The sequence below is a fragment of the Hippoglossus stenolepis genome, chromosome 2 (genome assembly GCF_022539355.2).
Source record: "Hippoglossus stenolepis isolate QCI-W04-F060 chromosome 2, HSTE1.2, whole genome shotgun sequence".
In the NCBI taxonomy this organism is placed as follows: Eukaryota; Metazoa; Chordata; class Actinopteri; order Pleuronectiformes; family Pleuronectidae; genus Hippoglossus; species Hippoglossus stenolepis.
In genome coordinates, this window is record NC_061484.1 from 18321556 (window position 1) to 18338957 (window position 17402).

Genomic DNA, 17402 nt, shown 5'->3' on the forward strand with positions numbered 1-17402 from the left:
TAAAATAATGTTAAGAGATTGACAGTGAAACAGTCAAAGATATTTAGATAAATAGAAAAGTAAATAGAATAAAAATAAGGTCTTGACATTTTTGTGGGGATTGTTGTGTTCCAATTATGGACTTCAACAAAGTTTTTCCGAAATTAAGTCTATGACATGAGACAGTTACATTTTTTTCGGCCTTTCAAAATCACCATCAAATAATAGTGTTCTCATATTAAGACTATTAATATTTGATATGTTGTAATTTATATAGCTATAACTGTCTGTAAGCACCGAGATTCAAATTTGACTCGAAACTGCGAAAAACATGGTGGAAACTATCTTGTTCTGGGTCGAATTTGAATGTCGGGGCTTATGGAAACTTGGATGACACCACAGGAGCAGTATCGAGGAATTTTTTTACATTTGTAATTGTATTGGATTTGGCTGCAACACTGTTTACCCCTGAAACTCTGAAAGTGTTTTATTTAGCCAATTTTCACACCGAATAATAATGTTCTCATTTGAAGACTATTAATATTATTTGATATTTTGTCATTTATATAGCATCAATTTAAGTCTTTTTTTCATTTCTGATAGAAATGTCTACCTGCTCACATTATTGCTCGTTAAACCATCTATTAAAATGACATTTTTAAACCTAATTCTATCCTCTTCACACCCACTGTTCCCTTTCATCAGCTGTTATCTCCTACAGCAAACACTACCTCGACAATAGCTGGTTGTACAATAGGTCTTTGTGTGGTGCTGACAGGGTTTCTCTGGATGACAGTAGTCCCACAGTCAGATGCACCACAGCTGGAAACCAGTGCCCCTCCCAGATGGAGATGTGCACAGTGGCGGGGGCGCGTCACGGGGGCGCAGCCTCTTTACTCCACCAACCACGCATGCGTCCTAAACGTCGAGAGCTGAGACTTTGACAACCCGGGGATCCAGCGCACAGGCACAGGCCCACTATATCGCAAGGCTCTCCGCTACTAGCGCACCATCATCTGCACCTGCCCCGCTGTGCTGCGGTGCTCGGCGGCGCTGGGAGGGCTCACTATTTGGCAGGCAGCCGCAGGAGGAGGAGGCATCTCCGAGCAGACGCCGACAGACAGGAGCGTGTTCGGCTCAGATTCAGCACCACAGCCGCGAGGAAAGCGTCCGGATCCAGTCGATCTCCCTCGTTCCTCCCTGTTCACCGAGGCTGGCACCGAGCGGGAGGACACTTTCTGTTCCGGGGGAATACTCGGTGAAGGAGCGCAGCGCGGTGCACAGCCTGAGGACCCGCACGGACTGTCATCTTCCACGGTGAAAGGTGGGTGGTCAGCGGGATGCTGGAGAGGCTTGTCAACCGGGGCTGATGTGATTGTGTTGTATTGTGTGTGTGTGTGTGTGTGTTTTTTTTTTTCTCCCCCTCCGCTAGCAGCCTGGTAGCATGTCCACTTGCTGCACTGGCTGACCCGCCGTGCCGCTAACATTAGCTCACAGGCGAGGTCCATCCATCGCTGTGCTGTAGCTCGTCGGCGGAGGGGGGCAACTGGAATAAATACAACCCACCCATTAATAAAAACCCCTTCGCGCCTCAGTGTACCACAACAGGCGTCCATTGCCTCTTTTTTTGTTTTTTTATTGGCTGTATCTGCTGAGCCTTTCCCCCCTCAACCCTCCGCTAGCTTGAATCTCAGCGTCGCCCTCTCTGCTAACGTCACCGGAGCCGCTGTCCGGGCTCTGCTCTCCAGAAGCCGAGTGCTGAACGGCTGCTCCGACCCGCTGAGGCTGGAGGGTGCAGACATGCTAGGATGCTAGGCTAAGCTAAGCTAACTGTCACCAGCTACTTTTGACGCCAGTGAAATAACGCTCCCGCACCTGCGTTCCCGGCTGTTATAACACCGCAGGTTAGCAACTCCCCCCCCGCTTCTTTACTAACGTTTTAAACAACAAACACGTTTGCCTTACTTTTTCTTTTCTTTCTGTGTAATTACATCTCTGGTAAATGTCTTTGATAATTTCGCTTCTTTCTTTAATTGCACAAATCTCCACAGCTAAATTACCGGTCACGTTTAGTTTATTGGACGTTGTCATCATTTCTTTTATTATTCTAATTAAATTAAAGCAAAGTAGTGGAGAACACACCGCTGCCCTGCAAGTGTAGCGTCACTTTACAGTAAAGTCTCTCTGTTATCAGTGAGAACGATCAGTTGAAGTGAAGACGCGGCTTGTGCAAGATTCACAGTTTTCAGTGCAACAGCAAATAATGTGCAAACGAAGATTAACATCCATCATGCACTAATGCCTAGTTTCCAGTGATCAATAACCTGCATGTCGCCCACTGCTCCTATGTTTTGATATGTTCCATTCATTAGCCTTTGCAAAACTGCAAACGATCACTGTGTGTGTGTGTGTGTGTGTGTGTGTGTGTGTGTGTGTGTGTGTGTGTGTGTGTGTGTGTGTGTGTGTTTGTTTGTTGTGGTGGTGGTGGTTGTGCTGCATCCAGGCCAAGTCCATGTGCATTCAACAGTGTTTATATTATAGCAGCAGGAGTCAGACCAAAGTCCTTGTGACTCCCCCCACCCCTCCTTGACCCAGTGTGAGTTACTGTGCCCCGCTCCCAGTCTTCCCTGTAACTGGAGATATGGAATCCCAGAGGCCCCCAGGGGTCACATAGTAGCCGGATTTAGAATCTGAACTTTTGATTGGCAAGCAGGCATGCTCAGTGTCATGGGCCGGGTGGGCCTCCTGTTTTTTTTTGTGGTTTTGCTTCCATATGTTTACTCTGGAAGGGGGGGCAGTCTGCACAGGATGAGTCAGTATGGATCAGTAATACTTCATGTTTAAGTCCCTCTGGTTAGCATTGATTAGTAGTATGATGGACTATAATGTAATTTTAAGCCGATTTTAGGTGAACATTAATATACAGTAATTTGTCAGCCATTATGTTTTTCTTAAAACTGAGTATTCAAATAATTGGAGCTTCTTCCAACTGTATTTAATGATATTGTCATCCATCACGTTTATACAGTAGGTTTCACTTATAGGTGTATGCAGGAAGAATTACAATTAAAGAGATAGATTTAATAAAAACTCACCATGCCATTATAATGTGTTATTGAATGTTGATATACTGCCTATAAATTATGAGGTACATAAAATAAAGTGTTCAGTGGAATAATATTGTCTTAGAGTTTAGTGTAATCTTGAATATATGGGTGCATTAACTTTGCCTATATTTCATATAAAGTAATTTAATAATTTATTCCATGTATTGAAAAAGAGTGACTAATGCTGGTGACATTTTCCGAGAGTATAAGGTGATATGTCTAAATTGCTTCTGACCAAAACTTTAATACATTACATTTACAATGATGTACGACTGTGAAAGGCAGCAAATCCTCACGTTTTAGAAGGTGGGGACAGTTGTGGCACTTATTGTTGCAAATTGCTATAAAGGACTAAATCATTATCAAAATTGTTGATGATTATCTGTTACTTAAAAGGCATTTTATCATTTCCGATCCCATCACGTGGCATAAAACAGCATGACGTGGAAGAAGCAAAAAACTATATGAACTACTAAATATGCCCTTATCTCAATATTAACTAGAGGACGACAAGGCAAAAAAAGTGATTTCAGGCTTCTAAGCAGGGACAGACTATTATCTGCCCTTTGGGAAATAACTGCATATGTGTATCTGCTCGACCATCTGCTTAAGACCATCTTTTTATACAAGGCTCATTTGTTTTACCTTTGGGATAATTTCTCTGTCATTTTACAGTACACTACTTCCCATATTCAGGATAATGCTGTCAACCAATGGAATTCATGATTTAATTATTGACTAGATGTTTTATGATTACTTTTACTATAAACCCCTGGACAGACTTGACAAACAAATTTGGTTTGACTTTGGGAAGTAGACCACTGAGGAAGCACCAAATTACAGACTTTGACACCCCTGTAATAACCGGAATGTTTTGGCTTAGTTAGTGTGTGGCATTTACAATAAAAAAAATGCCTGTTTCTGGGGATAAGGAAAAGCCATAATTTATGGGTGAGACTGTTCAATCAATGGTAGCCAGGAGTGCATTGTGTTCCCCGTCTCCCGGGAGAGGAAGTGATATTGGCTGAACACCACGGAACCCCCCCGTTTGTTGTACTGAAGCGGAGCTCGGAGGTAGCCATGGCATCCCCCGCTAACTGGAACAGGATTGCCTCTCCTCTCAGGCCGTGTCTGCCCCAGCTCTTGCACAATTGTTTGATACTGTCGTAGAGATGAGGCAATAGAAACAACACAGAGCAATCAATAGTAATAGTAACATTACTGTCTACCACATCAATTTTAACTCCCCTAATCCCAGGGGTTTGTGTTACCCCTATGCTGCAGTGAGGAACTGCGCTGACCTGACAACAAACACTCTCACCAGGTTTTTAGCTTAACAGGTATTTCACTTGGTATATGATTGGTCTCTGTGAGGGGACAGGTGATTACTCTTCAATGGAAGAGTTTGTTACAGCTATTCTGCTTTTAAGACATGAACTGAACTCGATTTCTCCTCAAATTATCCAGACGGGGCTGTGTCTGAGAAAGCAAATGTCTGAGTCAGTTGCTCAGGACATTTTGCTGAACTCTTCCCACTAGCCCCGTAGTGAAATGTCTGAAGAATGTTAGAGTGAGCCCATGTGAGAATACACATGCCAGCGAGTGTGTGTGTTGATGATGTTTCTAACATGCAACGCAAACAAAACTGAAAAAGCAAATTTAAGACTGCAAGTATCTCAGGATGAAAAAGAGGCGCCATACACGTAGAGGATGTCGACAAAGGATGTCAGCTTGGAGATTCGAGAGCTTTTGGTAATAAGAACCCCGACACTGCAGATTTCTGCAGTGAAGCTTATACGTTATTTCCTGTCGCCTGCATGTTCTACCCAGGTGCCAACCCTCAACTGAAACCCCAGACATTTTCGTGTTGTTGTGAACACGTTTGACTCTCACTGCTTTGTTTAAAAATAGAAAGGCGAATCCAGGAAATGTCTAGATCCCATTGTTAGGACATTTTCTGGCATTCATGTCTGAAAATGACTTTAGAGTGAAATGTATACGATGGGGATTGTTTTAAGATGTAACATCCTCTTTTATGGTCATTTTCAAACACCTGTTACTCGAACCTATTCAACAACATGTGACATGAGCATATTTTGATTCATCAGCCGTTTACTTTACTGAATAGTTGACATGATCCCTCAGTGGATCGTGAAGACAATAAAAAAAAGAAAAGTACACTTCCTTAATTCAATTGGGACAATAAAGTAAATGATCCAGCAATGCTGAAAAGTCTAGTGTCAGCAGCAGTTTGGTGCAGGAAGAAAGAATGAGGTTATTCTCTTTAGTCCCCTTTCATGTCTGTTCATGCTCTCAGACCACACCCACTCCCCACAGTGCTCTGCGAAAAAGGGCTGTTGCAGTCAAAATTTATATTGTTACAGCCAAGCTCTATTCTCGATAGGCCTATCATTAAAGAAATCAATCCGTCCATCCATTACTTGTAAGTCTGCAGGTGGGTGTGGTTGAATTTCGCCAGGGAACTGCTCACAAAGCAATACAACACATCAGAAGTGAGGCTGATGTTCTGTCTGTTTTTTGTGAAGCTGATGAGATTTAAATAAATCAAAAGTGCAAAAGTATGTGCTCCCCATCGCAGCTTGACTTGTGGGGAAATATTTAATCAAAATTTAATATCTCGTGCGGCTCGGATCTTGTATTCAGGTTGCTGCTAAATTTTTAATGGCATCTCAGAGTCGCCGGAATCCCATCCTCTTGGCCAACAAATGATCTACACAGATTTTAAGGTGTAGGGTCACAGTGTTGGGGGGGAGGTTGACTTGATTATGTTCGGTCCAGCTCTTGTGTCACTCCTCTTATGGCAAACAGATCTATCATATGTGTCGTATCATTTTCACGCAGCTTGTTTGCTTGTGCATTTGTGTATGGTAAGTTTGTCGTATAAATTGACCTTTGCCGGTGTAACCTTTGGAGCATGGAGTTGTGAGGCTCATAGTGCAGGCAAGTGTCACCACAGTGGTCAGATTCATGTGATGGTGAAACTGCTTATAATGAAACCAGCTGCTAAACCAAACTCCTAATTTGCATTCTGATATAAAGTTGGTCAATTTTTAAAGCTGTTTGAAATTTAAATTATGTGTATTCACGTAGAAATAAAAATCTAAACTGAAATATACTAGAATGGCTCTCTGCAGAGTGCATACCTCCAAGGCTTGACAGTCCCCTTGAATTCAATCAAGCTGCACCAAATTGCTGACACTCAAAGGTATTAGTCCCCTTTTCATCAAGATTCATGTATTACCTGGGGAATCTGTGAAAATGTCCCAAAAATCTCACAATGTTTAAGAAAGTGATAAAGAACTCCCTGATCAACCAATTTGCAACAACATTTAATGGGTTCTTCCTCGGCCTATTTCCCATCCTTCCATCACATTTGTGGAAATCTTTTCTTTACTTTTTGTGTAATCCTGCCAACAAGCAACTAGTAATCCACTTGGTTTACTCTTATTTTGATGTACTTGATGGATATAGTTCTTTTTTATGTGAAGTACAGTAAGATCCTTGGCACGTCAAGCCCTGTGAACATGCAGTAAAGTGTTTAAAATCATTAAACTAGCTATGCACGGGAAACCAGGCAGCTCTCTTTCCAAATTTAAAGTGGTTCTGTGATTACAACTTTATTTAAGGGCTGGAATTACCTGTGATAAAGTTTTAGTCGTATAACTGGAAAACAGAGAGAGAGAGAGAGAGAGAGCAGAAGGAGTTTTTATGTCCTGATATTTGAGAGAATACAATTTTCCAGTTCTGAGTGTATAAAGTGACAACAAAGCATTTATCCAGCTGATGTGGATGAGATCATCACCTTTCTAGTGGGCTATGCCTCATTCTAATAATTCATGTTCTTCATGCAGACTCAGCCTGAACTCTGAACATCAAAGACAGCCTTTTTAAAGTAGAAGCTGTATGTTCCAGTCACTTTGAAACGTACAGTCATGGTGAGAAATTGATTCATTTCGGGGTGTGTTAGTCAGCCACAATGGCTTGATTTTGCCATTGGAAGCTGCCATAATGGCTATTTTATATATACCACATGTACAGGTGGCCCTGCGGTGCCTAGTTCAAATCCCTTTCTGTGTGGAGTTTGCACGTTCTCTTTGACAGTGTGGGTTTTATTCCATGTACTGCAGCTTCCTCCCACAGTCCAAAGACCTTTAGATCGGGGTTAGGGGTTAATGGTTGTTTGTCTCTGTTTGTTGGCCCTATGATACGCTGCCCGTGGGGATTGGCTCCTGTGCGAGACCCTCAAAGGATAAGCAGTATAGATGATGGATGGAAGGATGGAACACAAATATACCCATAATGTTAAAATAATAACGTTGTTGTACTATATTAGATATTAATGATGTATGGAAATTACTCAACAACTGATCCTACTCCCTGTTCACCTCTGTCAAATCTATACTATTCTTGGTTGACTGTAATATGAAAAGATTTCCTTTTTCTAACTCAGCTTACTGCAAAATATAATACATTTCTACCTGTTATTAATGAAGTTATGAGGAGACGATTTGAAAACCAGGAATTTGGTGAATTTTGTAGATGTAGCTGTAACAAGGCAGTTTGTCTGCAAACATTCTGGCTCTTCCTCACTTGCACAGTGTTTCTTTTCTTTGCTGTGAGAGGTCATGTTCCTGGTACTAGAAAGTTCTCACCCGCTCCTTCATTGTGCCACCTTATTGTTTTGATTCTATAAAAATATCTAGCTAGAGGCCGTGTAAGTCTCTCATCCTCTCAGTTGTTCTGACTGTTCCTCACTTTTCTCTCTTTCCCACTCTCTTCTCTCCACCCCCATCACAGACAACATCTGGGAGCAGTGTGGGCTGCGAGTATTGTCCCAGCTCCTCCCCCATCACATTGTGTATGCTTGGTCTTGGTGCATTAACTTTTCTATTGTTGGGCGGGTGCTTTTCTTCTCTCGCCTTACAGAAAATCTATATGCTGACCAGGGGCAATTCTGGGATTTGACATCCAGGGTTTAGCCTGGGAGCTGGGAAGGAACTGAAAGCTGGGGGACATATAATTAATTTTCTTCTTCAGAAGTTAAACACATACATTTCATAAGTCAAGATAAGAAAGATCTATTCTATAAATAAACCAAAAACTGGGGTGTTACAGACTCAGAATGTGCCAGCTGCTTACTGATATTCTCAGAAATTCTTGACAGTGCAATGAGTGCATGTATTTTTCAGTGTTCTTTCTCACTTTCCCCAAAAATTACCCTCATAGTTTGCTTCCTGTTATATTATTCTTTCACACATATACAGTCCCTCACAGTTACCCATTGTTAACTCAGTATTTTAATCCATTCAAAGAGCATCAGACATTTTCTGTCTATTTCTAAACAGGACAGTGACATCCACTGGTAGTATATACAGTATAAGAGTACATTTTTTAACAGATATTACCAAAAGGATTATATCTATGTGATGGACATGAAATAATGTTAAGTAGACAGAGGTATATTTTTTCTACAAACTCGTGATTGAGGTTTTGGTAAATGGCAGATGGACTGTATTAATATATTCCTTTTCTAGTCTTATTGACCACGAACCACGACCAAGCACTTCCCACACACAGCTGTCAGGGGCAGTTTGGGGGATCAGTGTCTTGCCCAAGGACACAGGCTTTAGGCAACTTTCTGGTTAGTGGTTGATCCGCTCTACCTCCTGAGCCACGGCCGAGTTGTGTAGCTGCTTCAATCTTTTTCATGCAGGCACAATTTTCTATTAACTTATTTTCTGCCTCTGGAACAGATAGACATCCTTCGTCTTAATGCCACCTACAAAGCTCTGGATGAAATGTAATTGTTTTATATCCACTTGAGTAGCTTGACCTGAACGGCTGAAATAAATCATGGTAGTTATCTAGTAGACGATTTCAAGCTTGCAAGATAGCTTTTACATTATTCATAATTATATACCAGCGTCAGACACCAACCCCATGCTGTGGGATCATAAACCTGTATTCAACCCCTGTTTGACCCATTTCTATTAGACCTCTGCTATGGGTTAATCTCACGACACTAATTGATGACTGCACTGATATGGGTTAATCCCATGGCAGTGCATAGTATAGTCATGGTTTGTACTCTTTCAGCTGTTGAAAAGAACTTGCTGCCGTCATTGATAACAGAGGAGAGAGCTGTAAAGTGCAGAGAGCTGAGCGGTGTTTCCTTTGTTCCATCACCTTTGGAGTGTTAATATTAATATATATTCAAATTTCTGTACGATTAGGATGAGCAGAGGGTCGAGTCACTACCAATATCCACACACTTCTAGGTATGATCTTTCATGTACAACATATAATCATCCCATAGGTCTCACTGAAACCTGTGCTCCCTCGTCCAACTCAAAGCTGAACAGGCTGTGTTGATTCGCAGGGTTACAAAGCCAGGTCAGGCCACACTCATTATCCCATTCATACTGATGGGAAATGCATTATCATCCTGTCAAAACACTTGTGTCCAGCGGCTATTAGAAACCTCTTTGACTTAACAAAGTGCAGGCAATGGCTGCAGCTGCCAAAGGTCGGAATGGAAAGTTTTTTAAATTCAGCTTGTATCAATAGTGTTTGACAAACAGGTGTTAAATGAGTCCTTGAAAGGACTGCGTTGAATGATGAGAGAAGCAAAGGCCTCGCCCGCAATGCAGGAGATTTACAGATTGATTAATGAATACATCCTAATTAGTGGATCGACTGAATTTGTTGTAGTTTCCTCAGATGACAACGTTTTCTTGTGAACAAACAAAATGTATAGTTCTCAAAAAGTGGGAAGTCAATTTTAAAGAACATATATATATCGTTTACATCTTTGTTTACTTGCTTGCAATCTTCCTATTCTTCCCTCTTTGGTGCATTGCTGTTTGTTATCATGCTCCCAACTCTGATCAATAGTTTGTATGTGTGCATGCAAAATGCCAACAAAAATATAACTAGTTGTCAATTTCTCCGCATGGTTATCTCTTCCACCCACGGAGAGCAATTGACAGGATTCCTGCGAGGTTGTGAATCTTGCCATGTGCTAGGAATTAACACGACAGTTTGAACCTGATCATTTTGGCAGAGCAATGTGATTACACTGGAAAGCAGCCATCTCCTGTGCTTTGGCCATTTTATATTGACACAGACACATTGCTGGGTTGTCGTGGTCAGAGATAGATTTGGCAGTAATAGCCCTGCAATGGAAGACTGATTGATATTTGCTCAAACTATAGCCATGCATTTAAAAGTTTGTCTTGGGGAATATAGTTGGGAGGTACGCGCGTGTTCATCTTATGCTGTGACTGCAATATCCAGCTATAGTGCAATCCACCACTTCATCTTCTGCTTTGAGATACTCTTCTTTAACTCTCCGACCTTGTGTCTGGGCCTAAGTTTGTATTTTCTGCAGACTATTACTGTCACAATAGTATCTACTTAAACACATTGTAAATACATTAATTAAAAAAAGCATAGTGCAGACTCTGTATGGGGTAATATCCTGCATTGTTGACTCGCATTGTGGTTCAATTGCAAAGTGTTGCTCTTGCTGTGTACAGCAGAAATTCACATCGTAACAGAGGAACCAGTCAAACCAGTTAGCCAAATTAGTTAGTCAAATGAAGTTAAGATAAAAGAGGCAGAGGCACCTGGCTAATCTGGTGTGTGTTCATCTGGTTGTGGATTATATTTCCAGTGTACTTGCATTATAATAATGATTGTGTCAGCACCAAGCATCAAACACGCCCATAGTTAAGTGTTAATGCAACGCATAAGTGCGAGACCTGAGAAATGATCAAAGATTACTGGTAAACTACGGAATGTGTCTTGGGCAACTGTGCAGAAGAGATGCAGTCCATCGCCAACCACCGGGAATACATAAAGAATGAATGACTTCCTTATTTTAGCAGGGAGAGAAGATAACCTGTGAGCGAGTACCAAGCTCAAGATGAGGCTGGTCAGTGCTATGATAATGTATTTACAATGTTGAAGCCCCTGACAGTATAACCCAATATTTATTCATCTATTTTTACATTGGCTAATAACCATTTTATCACTGGTGTAATAAGTCCTTAACACACGTGAAAAACTTGAAAGTATGAAAATAAATCCCATAAATAGGAGATTTGAATGTCTCATTATGTATGATTCTGACTGCTTTCCTTCTGTGTATGTATACAGTATGTGTATGTATGTGTGACATAAAGCACTCTGTGATGAAACCTCTGTGCTAAGATTAATTCTGGGCTGTATACAGGATATTTATAGGAGAAAGAAGGACAGACACGATTGGGTTTTGAAAAGATGTTGTAAAACACACGATCTGACAGATACTGGCTTGCAGGTACAGTACCATGAACTTGTTTTTAAGTGTCCCAATATAAGATTTTTACGGACACCTTCCATCCAAGCAGGGGGCAGTTGTTTTCAGAAGACGTGTTGCCGTTTTGAGAGAGTTAATTCATCGTTGCAGTGAATGCATTATGTTTTTAAAGAAGGGCTTTTTAATCAATGAGAGAAACGCTTGTTTTAAGAATTTCACAGGTTGTGCTCCACTTTGATCAGCCTATTTTGGCCGCTCTGAGAACATGACTCTGGAGAGCAGCGATATGACAGGTTGAGCCTTGACTTCTGCTTTCAGAGACTCCCCCACTGCTCTACACAAGTTTGTATGCGCTTAACTTGCTCTGAATCTAGGTCAGTGCAGTGTTGGCATATAAACTTTCCATAATGACAAATGACAGGGATTTTAGTCTCAAAGTTATTGTACGGTGAACAAGCTCTGCTTCCCGTTTTATGCAGCGCAGGCAGAGTTGACATTTTTGAATATTTTTTATCTGTGACAAATATCCCTGTGTGTGCAAACCTGCACGGCTGAGGATATTCTGAGAAAAAAGGTTATGTCAAAATAAAAGCCCAAAAAATATAAAATTTTAAAAGCATTTTACCGATATTGTGAGACAAAGAATCAGCTGAACTTCACTGGGAGCCCATTTCTCCTGACATCTTGTTTTGCAGATTCCGGCTCATGTCTGACTATGGAGAGATCTTGCAATAAGTTAAAATCTTTGATCAGTTTGCATGTCAGAAGTAAAATATTAATAAGCTCTCAGTCCCAAGGACTGTCTTTTGTTCAGAGTTTTTGGCACATCTTGTCAGAATTATTCCACAGTGAGGCAGCTTTCCTTCGCAACTCACAGTTTTATAGCACAATAAACGTCACAAGTTATTTTTGTGGAATCTTATAAACAAGCGTTTGATGACAGAAAGTCATATGTCATGGCTGTAACCTTGTGATATTTACTCAAAGCTCTTGTGTATTTGTTGTTGTGTGTTGCTCAATGTAAATAAACGTTGGGGATTGAAAAATTCTAAACCCTGCCGGCTTTAGCACTTGATTTGACCTTATTTTCCTGCTCCCCGAATGCTTATCGTGTATTAACCTCGTTTGTTAATACATTCATGTAGTGACGATAATCCGCGCCAACATGGACTCACAGGGGGCAGTCCTGATTTGGACTTTTGGATTCTGCCACCAGATGAGGTGTGAAATCACAGTTTTTGACTCCACCCAAAAGCAGTACATTGAAATCACACTGCTGTCCACTTACTGAGCCCTGAATATGTAGTGGATGTTCTTGATGGCTAAATACATGACTAAATCCAAATCACTTTGCTAAATATGCATGATATTTGTATCTGTTGGCAATTGCATATATGTGAGATGCAGATGTTAAGGGGTCTAATCTACATTTTTAACTAGATCTCCACCAAAATATACATATCTACTGTACACAGTCACATTGATGGGCTACGTCGGCCATGATTTATGTCAGACACCTAAATCATATCCAAAATATTTGGTCTGTATGTTGGGCACAATAAAACAAAGTGAATCACATAAATGTTATGGCTGTGAAATGACCATTTACATTTCTTTTGTTTTAGTGTCATTTTGCAGGGTCACTCAGTCGGTGGGTGAATGCGTCACTTACTGTAAGTTGTTTGGCTGCGGTTACAGACAGCATTCGAGATTTATGGCAGCCAAATAATGTCAACTAGGCTGGGTCTATAAAAATTTGGCAAACGACTATGAGAAAATGCTGGCATCTCTTAAAAACAAATGAAAAAAGCCCTTTTCAGTAAAATCCAAATACATACAGTTTTTGTTGAGTGGATTATTTTTTTTTACAAGTAGAGTTCAGTGTCAATACTCCAACTGGTGGAAAATCTGTTTACGAGGAAATGCATTGCCTCCACTGATATAACCTTCTTGGTAGATGTATTAGGTGAATTCTAAAGACAAACAATCCACCCATCCATTCATGCTTTTTTATCTGCTTATTCTTTTCAATGCTGTTGGTGGGCTAAAGCCTGACCCACCATCTAGTGACCTGGACATGTCCCCAGTCTGTCAGGGTTGACACGCACCAGTGACAGCCACATTGACACAAACACAGTGTGGGGGATTGAGAGATTTCTCTTTGCTGCCTATCTGCTTTATGTGGGAGGAAACAAAAGTTGAGGTGGCTCCCATTGTCATGTAAATTGATAAAAGCTTTATCAGTGAGTTTAGGTCTGTCTGGTTAGAATGACCAATCTGCTGATCTTTGAAGCCGTGTACAGTGTGTGGCTTCCTGTCAGAGACTGAGCGATGGTGCAGCAGCAGATGGAGCAGTGGCAGACGGCAGGATGAATGATGCTGCTCAACACGAGGAGCAGTTAGCAGGATGCAGTAGTGTGTTGTGAGTTAGACGATGGAGGGAAGACTGGATTGTGAAATGCTGACATTGCCATAAAGGAAAAAATGAAAAGTATCTCAAAGTGTGACCATAAAGTGACAAACTATACAATTTAGAGGATAAACTGTAGTCACACTGTGTTCAGATTAGGAGTGTGTATGCTTGTGGGTATCACTGGAGCACATTGATGTCGATGTAGACAAATACAAACATATGAGTATAGAGTTTTTCTTAGTTTGACATCAAATTAACATTTGGTAGGTGTGTAATGGGTGTGACAATCAATCGTTCTATTTTTGCCGTACGTCACAATGGATGATGACCTTTGCTGCATCTGAGACACCTAATTCTTCAACAGAAAGACTAGAACACTTGATTATTTCTCAACTTTTCACAAAGTGTTTCTTTAATTCTGTGACGATGACCAATAAGAGCCCAGCTGACAGCGCTATGTTGTCCTTCCTCTCTGGCGACGTCACGCAAATCATACAAGACGGCAAACAGTGATTGGTCTGGGAGTGTGTAGTCTGTCATGTCACTAGGCCATGACACGGCAACAATTGATGACTATAATCGCCTAATTGGACACAATGACAATCTTAACAGACAGAAACAGCTTGTAGTCTCACCCCAGTATTAGTGTAAAAGATTTATCTAAAATCAAAACTCCATTCTCCCATTGCAGAATCCATTCAAGCTAAGAATATGGGGCTCTATTTTATCCCAAAAATCTAGAACTCATTAACGATGCTTGATCTAATATATATGCAGAGCAGTAGTCCCTTTTAACTACAAGACCCAAACCACAGGCATCACATGTGGCGAATGCAGCAGGGGGTTTGTGTTTGTGGAGCCAACAGTGTTGAATAGTACAAGTCATCACCATCTGCTTTCTTTGGTATTGCCAGTACCTCGCTGTACTGGGTGGCTCTGTACGAGAGGCGCTCAATCAATACAGACTCACAAACCACGGCTCTGACTCAGCAGAATATCTGTCTTAACTGTCACTGCTGTGTTTGCCTGCTTTGTTGAGACTCACCGATCATCCTGCCACGGCTATTTTTCAGTTAGTCATCCTCTACACAATCAACGCAACAACACAGGGCCTCGAGATTTATTTATACTTCCATTAACACGACCATACATCAATCATTTTGGGAAAACTAACAAATGGCAAGCAAAACAACAAGGTAAGCAACCAAGTATACATTTACATTAAGTCCACACGCAGCAAATAATACTATTTACACTTTACCTTTAAACTCAGAATTGGCAATAGTGGAACTCTATTTTAAAACTACTAGCCAGACGGTAATTTAGCAGAAAGGGCACATCTGGTAGCTCTCGACTCTGAATGTCAAGATCTTAGAATGTGGCTGAATAATCATGGCATAAGCAGAAATAGCCTCAGAGTGGGAAAAATTAAAAGAGCATAGAATGAATGCTCTAATATGGTAATGAATGATCACAAGTTTTATACGTCTTACTGTGTCTTTTTTCCTCAATATTCACGGCAGAAGACAAAAATTCAGGTTCTGGATCACAGGTTCTTAGCAGTTATGCTCCCTGAGGTCTTGAAAAAAGCCATACTGCTACTTTTCTTGGTTGATTTAGAATTTGTACTTAGCAGGGAGTTCACACAAGGGTTCAGCTCATGCCAAGGTAACTCTGGTACCACTCAACCATAGCCAGGAGGGACTGAAGTTTGTTTAACTGTAGTGTAAAAGCAAACATTTCCTCAGGTAGTCTGAACTTGATTTCCTTCTTTGCCATAGTGCTCACTTTGGGCTGCTGATATTCTGTTCCTTGACCCTTTTTTTGCAAGATGTACCTCAGGTATGTTAGGTGTGTCAGTTCATGTGGAATTAATCCAAGAAAAATTCCGCTAATTTGTAAATAAATAACTGAACTAAATTACCTGAGAAGATTTAATCCACGGGTCAGTAGAAGGTTGCTGGTGTTCACGGTTATCTGAGAGGACAACTAAATGAACTGTCAGAGGCCGAGTCTGCGTGTGTCTGAGCCTGTCCAGTTTAATTTGGAGAGGTGGCCTTTTAAATTAGATCTATTGTTGAGTTTGTCAAAGTTGATTATGGATTAAATTATGTTATATCCCTTTACTACAAGAAGGGCCTACCTGCAATAGAAGTCATGTCAAATCGCAACAATCATCCAATGAACTGATAAGATATGAAATTTCCTCAAAAGCTATTTTGATAATTGATTAATCATTTTCAGTAAGATTTTTAGAGAAAATGTAAAAAAAATTCTCTACCCTGTTCTCAAAACTGTGTATGTTAATTTGAAGATGCTATATATAATATGTTATGGATATTTTCCACCTTTTTTTGACATTTTGCAGACAATGCGCTATTGATTAATTGAGAAACATAGGCCAATGCATTGTTCTTTTTTCTTTTAGCTCAAATTACACGAATGAACTCTTAATTTCAGCTAATTGTCATTTTAAAGGGGGAGGATCAGGAATGTGGAGCTCTTGAAGCTCTTTCTAAGCCCCAACAGATAAGTTATAACATTGCAGGAGTACAAACATTTGTCAGACCCTGCCCCTCCAACACACACATATTCTAAACACGCACAGAGTTTAGTTGACACCTGCTCGACTGAGGTAATTACTTTACATCCGTTAGCAGTTTTCCCTCTGCCATGTCATCAGCGTTATTTCTGAAAATGGCTGACATAAGGAGAACCAAGGGTAATAATATTGTTTAATGGCCAATAAAAAACATACACGTATCAAAAGGAACCTACATTCACTGATAAATGAGCTGACCGTGAAGCTAGGGACTGGCGGCATTAGGCGAACTCGCTATAGATGCCTTTCTTACCACTCCTTCATTGTTGTGTGTCCTTACTGTGTAACAAAACATGCCATTCAGTCAGCAGTGACAGGATGTTAAATATTTGCTATGCTGCTCTCAGACTCTGTGTATATACAACCTTTATTTCTCCTGCCAGCATTCGCAGTTCAAATCCCATAATGGATTTTCAGCTCAAATTAGATGAGGGAACAAATTCAACATAATGAAAAGTAATTAGAGAAACAAGCATTGTGTGGATGGTTATGCCAGTTTCATATGTTACCCTTCTCCTTACGTACTCTGTCACAGTTGTGCCAAATTGAAAACCGGTACTAAGTTGGAGGAGGCATAAAAAGCGATGAATTTGCTAATGCAGGAAAAGGCACGCAAAGCCAGTTTATATACGGTTTTATGGTTTGTCAGCGCTGAGTTTGGTGTTTCAGCTGTTTGTCTTTTTTCCTATGTCAAGTAAAGTGCATCTCGAACAGGATCAGTTTGTTTACTAGTCAGTCCACTGAGGCGCGAGGTCACACACACTCACATAATCACAACCAGAACCTCCAATCTAACTAATGCACAGTAAATGGCCAGTGGGGGAAAGACAGAGCACCTTGAGTAAACCCACTTGTATAAGGGAGGATACGGACATTCTACACGAGCCTGCGGTGCTAACAACTGAGCAGCTGTGCCGCCCATCTGTGTGGCAATTCCTTTAGAAAGTGTTTCCAAGCAAGATCTCATATGAGCAACAA

At 40.8% G+C, this 17402-nt stretch overlaps 1 protein-coding gene across 1 annotated transcript in view; it reads left to right on the forward strand.

Moving 5' to 3' along the window:
• Positions 1-754: 754 nt before the first annotated feature.
• ctnna2 (catenin (cadherin-associated protein), alpha 2) overlaps positions 755-17402 on the forward strand; it is a 282069-nt gene continuing 265421 nt past the window's right edge. The window contains exon 1 of the mRNA XM_035184820.2: positions 755-1303. The gene's annotated coding sequence lies outside the window, so the exon portion shown is untranslated. The remainder of the gene's footprint in view (positions 1304-17402) is intronic.